A 7813-nucleotide genomic window follows, 5' to 3' on the forward strand; every position below is an offset into this window, starting at 1 on the left:
GCTAGTGTGTGTTGAGATATAACTGGGAAGAAAAAAATTCGATACGTTACAGCGTTTCCGAGGTAATTAACATTGAATTTAGCCAGTCAGTACGATATTGCAGCGCCTGTGTTGTTCAGAAATACGATGCAAAATCCCGTCAGACACGCATGCATGTCCCAAGGAACATTGCATCGTATCTCTGAGCGCCACTTGCACTGCAGTATCGTATTTATCCGCTGACAACGGGAAAGCAACTTTCAATTAAAACGTCTCCCCTGCACGGGAATCTACACAGTGATTGTTCAGGCTGTTGACACATGGTTGACAACTTATGGGAATTTGGGCCAACCGTGAGTAGTGCTGGGATAGCGTAAAGGTAAGGCGACCGCTAGCGATAAGCGGGAAATCCGGGTTCGGCTACCGGCCAGGCACAAATTTCACTGTCGTCCTTCCATTCTACAGCTGATCGTTTTCCATATTCGCAACTGCGAATGAGTGTTATGTAAATCGTTTCTTCGTTTGGTTTCCTAAAACCGAATAACAGACGGGTTCGATTCCCGGCGGGATCAGGGATTTTCTCTGCCTCGTGATGACTGGGTGTTGTGTGATGTCCTTAGGTTAGTTAGGTTTAAGTAGTTCTAAGTTCTAGGGGACTGATGACCATAGATGTTAAGTCCCATAGTGCTCAGAGCCATTTGAACCATTTTTCGAATAACAGAGCGATACAAAAATTGAACATGGGGCGGTAGTAAGGATCGAACTCGAGCCGAAGAGTGAGCAGTTCCGCGCGCTGTCAACTAAACTACGAGAACAACTGTCACTAATTGGATCTGGCGAGCCGGCCGCTGTGGCCGAGCGATTCTAGGCCCTTCAGTCTGGAACGACGCGGCTGCTACGGTCGCAGGTTCGAATACTGCCTCGGGCATGGATGTGTGTGATGTCCTTAGGATAGTCAGGTTTAAGTAGTTCTAAGTCTAGGGGACTGATGACCTCAGATGTTAAGTCCCATAATGCTTAGAGCCATTTTTTGAATCTGGCGGATCGCTTGAATTTGCGCGAGCAATGAACTAATCGGCTAACTTGAATCCTAATTAACTCGGAAACGACGTAACATATCGAATTGTTTCATAACGGTTACTTCTCAGCTCGAACTACGTTGTAACACCATTACAAGCTTTTCATGCTGTTGTGAACGTCCTGTATACTGAGAGGGTATGAGTAACTATGTGAACTTTTATTTTCATTTGAGTAGTGCAGTTTCCCTTTTACTGACGACTGTTACAAGAGTAAGGGAAAACAATTTTTCTTTTGAATTACGGCGGAGTACTGCTTGGATTTTTTTTCACGTCCAGAGTGTCGGAACTATATTGTCGTAGGAAATAGGACATTCATTTGCAATCAGAGCGCATATATTATTTACCAAGTGTGAGTATTGTACTGGAACAGTGACAATAGTGAGTGATTCCTACGTTATGCCGCTGTTACGGTCGGTTCACGAGAACCAAATTAGCAGAATTGATATTACTACGAAAAGTTAGCGCTCTGGAACTCCAGGTTGGAATTCTCTCATTTAAAACCAATTATTAAGCAAATATAGCAGAACTGCTACAGTATCTATCCGCTACTGCAGCGGAGGTTTCGCGCCTGTCAGTGCTCTCTCCGGTTTCTCTTGTTGAACAATGCGAATTTCCGTGTGAGCTGACTGTTGTCATCTGCGTCGTAGATCACTACTCCGGATTCAGTGCCTAATTAAAAGCTACACAAGAGACTGACTAACGGTATTAATGAATTCGTCATTAGCACTGTATCCTGAATGAGGTTCTCATGTATTTTCTTTGTAAACTATTGAACGATGGTTGGCAAAGTTAACATATAGAGAAGTGGAATTTGGTAACATCTTCCGATCCTGAGAGCTCAATCGAAAAGTAATAATAACTTCCAAACACCAGGTCCTCCTACAACACGACGCTGCATTATGTGAACGTGGCTGGCTGTCAACATAGGCGCACCTATTAATTCTGTTTTGCAGACCCAAACGTCAAACTCCCCCAAAGTAGCCTCCAAAGTCGAGAGTCCTCTTCAAGTTACTGTCACAAGTTTTTATACATCGGTATACAAGAATCTTCAGCAGTGGCAAGCGGGTCTTTGCAACCAGCCGAGTACTATTCAGGTCAGTAGCAGTCGAAATTCTGCAGCTGGTCGTTCCAAAAGTGCTAGCAGAAGCTGTCGTCAAGCTGGCAGAATTCAGCAATGCAGCGTCCTGTTGACGTTACCTGGTCATATTGTTACATGGTGTAGCTCAGTCAAGTATGTCACCGCAGCATAGATACTCCTGGTTCAGCTGACAAAATGGTTGTGCATCGTACATACGACCAGCGCATTTCCCTTGTTAGTTACCGGTCAAATGTGTGCCTATATCACACCAGCCTTGACCGAGCAGTATCGTCTACTACCTGGAGCCACTGGTCTACAAGCCTTCAGCCATCTCTGACAGTCGTCGGTTACGCCCGACGCCGATCCTTTATTTGGATCTCACATCGACGTTACGGAAGGCTGCTTATCACTGTGAATGGCATGTCTTTCAGCACTCTTAAGGGTGGTCGCCTGGCACCCATACAACGGAACAGCTCTTCTCGACCACGGTTTGCCTCGGTGCAGCTTCGTAGACGTCATGTGACTTCTATCTTTCGCATGAGGCCGGGACAGGGGTGTTACCCCGCGCGCCTATATCGGTTGAAGGTTCAATTGGCTCTTAGCACTATGGGACGTAATATCTGAGGTCATCAGTCCCCTAGAACTTATCATCATCATCATCATCATCATCATTTAAGACTGATTATGCCTTTCAGCGTTCAGTCTGGAGCATAGCCCCCTAGAACTTAGAACTACTTAAACCCAACTAACCCAAGGACATCACACACACCCATGCCCGAGGCAGCATTCGAACCTGCGACCATAGCGGTCGCGCGGTTCCAGATCGAAGCGCATAGAATCGCTCGGTCACACCGGCCGGCATATCGGTTGAAGATCGTCGCGTGTAGACACTGCGATAAGGACACAACGGCAGTAGCGGGTCTTAACCATATCATATTGGCATGTCCCAAGTACACGACTGCACAATCAGACTTGTATAAGAAATTGGTTGCGAGAGGTTATCACTCCCCACCAGTGTTCCGGGATTACTCCGCCGTTCTGATAAATATAACTTGCTCACAGACTATTTGAAAAGCACCGGCATCCAAATTTATGAATTGCCGAGGTACTCATCTTCACGTAACTTCAGCCCTCTTCGTAATCGTATTTTAATTTGCGTACAGACCTCTATTTGTGCATTAAATTTCCATTATTGCTCTCGTGTGCATTTTATGTCAGTGTTCTACTAGCACTATTGTACATACCGTTGGTTGTAATGTGTTTGACACTTTGGCTTTTTCTTTTATTTTAAGTACGTCTGTCAGCACGCTACGCGTCTCACATTATTTGAAATTTTGTTGTTCTGCTGTTGTTGTACTTCTTGTATAATGTACGGTGTTTGCCCATTCATGTTCTGTTTTACTACATATAAGAGCAATTTGCATGTTTTTCATAATGTTGCTGTATAGTGCTGTTTCTAATTCTGCTCCAATTTCATTGTCATCACTGCCACTCCCGATTATGTTTCTTTGGCACTTTATATCCATTGCTGGTTGTATGGTTCTTGTATCCCAAAGCAAAAAAAAAAAAAAAAAAAAAAATAAAATAAAATAAAATAAAATAAAATAAAATAATTAAATGGACACCCTAGCTGCAAACAGGCGTTGATGTACTTCATTGGGGACATGTTGTAAACGTGTGCCCCGACCGGGACTCGAACCCGGGATGTCCTGCTTACATGGCAGACGCTCTATCCATCTGAGCCATCGCGGGCACAGAGGATAGTGCGTCTGCAGGGACTTATCCCTTGCACGTTCCCCGTGAGATCCACATTCCCAACATGTCCACACCACTACATTCGTAGTGCGCCTAATAGATGTTTGCCCATCATACTCATTACTCGTGGCAGATTAATCTACCAAGTCCCGTACGAGTTTGGGCATAGCGTGTGCGTTCGCACAAGAAGGTCAATGGCCGGGAAGCCGTATTTTAACTATATATGACGGTAGTATCTGTTCCCGAAAGAACAGTTACCGTGGATGACCATGCAGCTTTGCTAGAAATGAAATGATAATTAAATGGACACCCTAGCTGCAAATAGGCGTTGATGTACTTCATTGGGGACATGTTGAAAATGTGTGCCCCGACCGAAACTCGAACCAGGGATCTCCTGCTTACATGGCAGACGCTTTATACATTCGTAGTGCGCCTAATAGATGCGTCTGCCATGTAAGCAGGAGATTTCGGGTTCGAGTTCCGGTAGGGGCACACATTTTCAACATCTCCCCAATGAAGTACATCAACACCTGTTTGCAGCTAGGGTGTCCATTTAATTATCATTTCATTTCTAGCAAAGCTGCATGGTCATCCACAGTAACTGTTCTTTCGGGAACAGATACTACCGTCATATATAGATAAAATAAAATAAAATAAAATAAAATAAATCTCTGACGGTCCCGGGTTTCACACGGAATCCACTAGCATGAGGAAAATCAGTGTCTGACATTACCTGACACACCGGCTGGAAATTTGTGGTAAGGTCTTATGGAACCAAACTGCTGAGGTCGTCTGTCCCTAAGTCTACACACTATGGCTGTTTGCGAGTCAGGATGGCTTACACTATGGACAACACACACACACACACACACACACACACACACACACACACACACACACACACACACACACACACACATGCCCGAGGGAGGACTCGAACCTCCGACGTGGGGAGCTGCACGGACCGTGACAAGACGCCTCAGACCACGCGGCTACCCAGCACGGTCCCTGACACACCGGCTACCATCCGAAGATCGTGGGTTGGACTAAGAGTGCCTGTACGCCATCTGGTAGCCCTCACAGGGCCGCTGGCAGTACGCGCCGCCTGCCTCGCCTTGTGCCACCTGGGCTGACGCGCCACTTGTTCAACAAAGAAGCCGACGCCGTCAACCACAATCAGGTTGCAGGTTCAGCTTTCCGCCACAAGGGTGTCTGTCATACACCGTCTCTGACATACGGCCGCTACCACTGTATTTACGGTATGTAAGACATCGCTACCTAAATGAAACACGAACTGCTGCACCCCCGCGGTGGTAGAAAACCCATCCTGCACATCCAACACTGGTGTCAGAAGCAGCTTAAAGGAACAAAGAGACTGATGGCATGGTATGCCGATTTCGAAAGTCTACATTAAAGGGCGCCATAGCTATCCTACAGCGCCTTTTTTTCTCACACTGTAGTGTTCTAACCACTTCATTCGAAATCTCTGGTTGAACAGGAAGCGTGGAAACGCCAAGTAGCTGGATCCTGCTGACGGCCTTAATTTACCAAGTTTTTGTGCGTTTGTATAAAATTATCTTCAGACTTTGTTCATTATGTGTGCTTGAGGGAAATTCGAAATTCAAAGAAGAATTTTTTTTTGTAAATTATTGCTATTTTTTCAACGTTTTGGAATGGAACGTCGATTTCATAGCACTGAACTCTGTATAAAACTGACCTGATCATACAATGCAGACTTTCATCCGGTCATTTTTGTCTTACGAGCATTAGGTCGTGGTCCGAGACATACATCTTTGCTAACGTTTCGTCTCCCAGTGCCGGAGTCACCTTCAGAGGTTATAATGAATCATCCAGCTGTTACTCAAACAACCACAGCATCTGATGATGTTCCAGCAATGGAAGGCGAAACTTTTGTCACAGGAGTATGACATGGCTTAGACCTTAACGTCCGTAAAACAAAAATCACCAAAAATTTGACGTTTGCTAAGAAATAAAGTGATATTTTTGTGTGAGGCGAAGAAACTGTTGCAGATGAGTGGAACGATATGTTGTATGTTGTTCATGACTGAATTTAAACTAGGTTGGAGAGTGTCAGATTTGTCATCAGAAGCAGGAAAAAATCACTCACATGGTAGTCAGCAAAGCATGTAATTAAGAACACCAAAATAAGTACTTTCTTTTGTGACAACAACTTCACAGTCATTAAAAGCAAAGTAATTCATAACTATCTGTCGTTGGCGTTATGAAAAAAAAATGAAATTTTAAGTCCTCTGACTGACACACATCTCGTTTCCCAACAAGAAACTCAACACGATTCACAGCAAACACGTCTGCCTTATGTGTCACACCTGTGTCCTCCGGAAGATACGGAACACAGCTACACACAGAGAACCGCCGAGCTGCCTACTACCCAGGTGCAGCCGAGCTAAGGCTAACCTCCAATAGGGAGAGCGAAAGGCAAGGCCTATTTAATGCTGTAAGTACACGGGTGATTCCAAACGCGGATGTAAGAGGAGATACAGCACCACTCAGGCAGTACCGTATCGCACAGTGTCAACAGTATCTCAAGACAGCATCAGGATGGCGCCTACTGTCGCCGCTAAGAAAGGCCCACCGGACATTCTTGTCACGTGAAGTGTGCTAAACCTTTTTATCTGTAAATTACCGATTCTTCAGCTTCATGATCGCCTGCTGTGATATTGCAGCAAACAGCCATTCCGGGCCGGCGAGCCTCTGATTTTTACCTGGCTGGTGGTACAGGAGATAACCAGAGGAGGCCCACTGGTAGAAACCTCCTATTTACTCGTCAGTTAACCTAGTCTGATGATTTCGTCTACTACGTTCTAATAATACCCCAGCCTAATTAGATAGGCAGCGTGTGGCTTCCCTTTCATGATGGCTGAGTGTAGGCACCGAGCGAAGTGGCGTAGCGGTTCGCACAGCGGACTCGCATTCAAGAGGACGACGTTTCAAATACACGTCTGGCCATTCTGACCTAGATTTTCTGTGATTTCCCTAAAACGCTTAAGGCAAATGTAGGGATGGTTCCTTTGAAAAAGGGCACAGCCAGTTTCCTACCACATCCATCCCTAATCCGACCTTGTGCTCCGTCTTCAATGACTTCGTTGTTGACAGGACGTTCAACACTAATCTCCTCCTCCTCCTCCTCTTAGTGAAAAATCTGAAGAATTTCTACGCTGCCTTCCTTCTGAACTACACTCAAATGTTCATACAGGACTATGAACGCTGTTTATGCCCTGAAACACACACCTACACAGTGAAAGTCACCCACTGATCTCAGATAACTAGCAACTGTAGATGGCAAACTACGCAAAGTGCAACGAAAAGGAGGCAAGTTACTCGGAAGTAACACAATCGAATATTGAACATGTTGTGGGTTGGCAGGAGAGCCAACACCGGTATGAGAGGAAGCCGAAAGGCACGCGTTTTAGCTCACTCAGGCTGGCGTGAGGTCTGTAACAGGACAAGGAAATTAGACTGTAAAAAAAAAACTGACGTAGCTGGTGGAATACTTAACTTTAATCCATAAATGGTTCAAAATGGCTCTGAGTACTATGGGACTTAACATCTATGGTCATCAGTCCCCTAGAACTTAGAACTACTTAAACCTAACTAACCTAAGGACAGCACACAACACCCAGCCATCACGAGGCAGAGAAAATCTCTGACCCCGCCGGGAATCGAACCCGGGAACCCGGGCGTGGGAAGCGAGAACGCTACCGCACGACCACGTGATGCGGGCCCATAAATGGTGAACGTCGCTCTTGACGGTACATGTTTTACAGCATCAATAGTAACTGGTAATGGCGCCTTGCTAGATCGTAGCAAATGACGTAGCTGAAGGCTAAGCTAACTATCTTCTCGGCAAATGAGAGCGTAATTTGTCAGCGAACCACTGCTA

At 45.5% G+C, this 7813-nt stretch overlaps 1 non-coding gene across 1 annotated transcript; it reads right to left on the minus strand.

Annotated features, from left to right (window-relative positions):
* Positions 1 to 3814: 3814 nt before the first annotated feature.
* On the minus strand, positions 3815 to 3889 carry Trnat-ugu (transfer RNA threonine (anticodon UGU)). Its single transcript has one exon. It is a non-coding gene; the product is annotated as a tRNA-Thr (tRNA).
* Between the last annotated feature and the right edge of the window lie 3924 nt (positions 3890 to 7813).

The sequence above is a fragment of the Schistocerca cancellata genome, chromosome 8 (genome assembly GCF_023864275.1).
Source record: "Schistocerca cancellata isolate TAMUIC-IGC-003103 chromosome 8, iqSchCanc2.1, whole genome shotgun sequence".
In the NCBI taxonomy this organism is placed as follows: domain Eukaryota; kingdom Metazoa; phylum Arthropoda; class Insecta; order Orthoptera; family Acrididae; genus Schistocerca; species Schistocerca cancellata.